General features: G+C 44.3%; 1 protein-coding gene across 1 annotated transcript in view; it reads left to right on the top strand.

The window, feature by feature from the left end:
• The window catches only part of LOC108763310 (uncharacterized), a 16,248-nt gene that overhangs the window by 15,210 nt on the left and 783 nt on the right, over positions 1-255 (top strand). The window lies entirely within an intron of this gene.

Here is a 255-nt window from a genome sequence, read left to right as displayed (position 1 = left end):
TCCCCCTTCGAACCATACAATTTCTGTTGGAAACATTTTTCCATGTTTCGAAAAATTTTAATGCACTGTTTAAAATGGGACACCTTGTATATAATGGAGTTTTACATCATGAGATGCGCAAGGGAATGCGTAAGCTACACAACAGTGCTCGGAAACACGTGCATGTGTGCAAGGCGTACACATATTAGGCCGATTTTTGAAGCGCTGTCTCCTTTTCCCCCATCGCCTATTACCGTTCAACGCTCGACGGCCGAG

Source organism: Trachymyrmex cornetzi, unplaced genomic scaffold, assembly GCF_001594075.2.
Source record: "Trachymyrmex cornetzi isolate Tcor2-1 unplaced genomic scaffold, Tcor1.1 scaffold350, whole genome shotgun sequence".
In the NCBI taxonomy this organism is placed as follows: Eukaryota; Metazoa; Arthropoda; class Insecta; order Hymenoptera; family Formicidae; genus Trachymyrmex; species Trachymyrmex cornetzi.
This window is presented reverse-complemented; position numbering and strand designations above follow the sequence as displayed.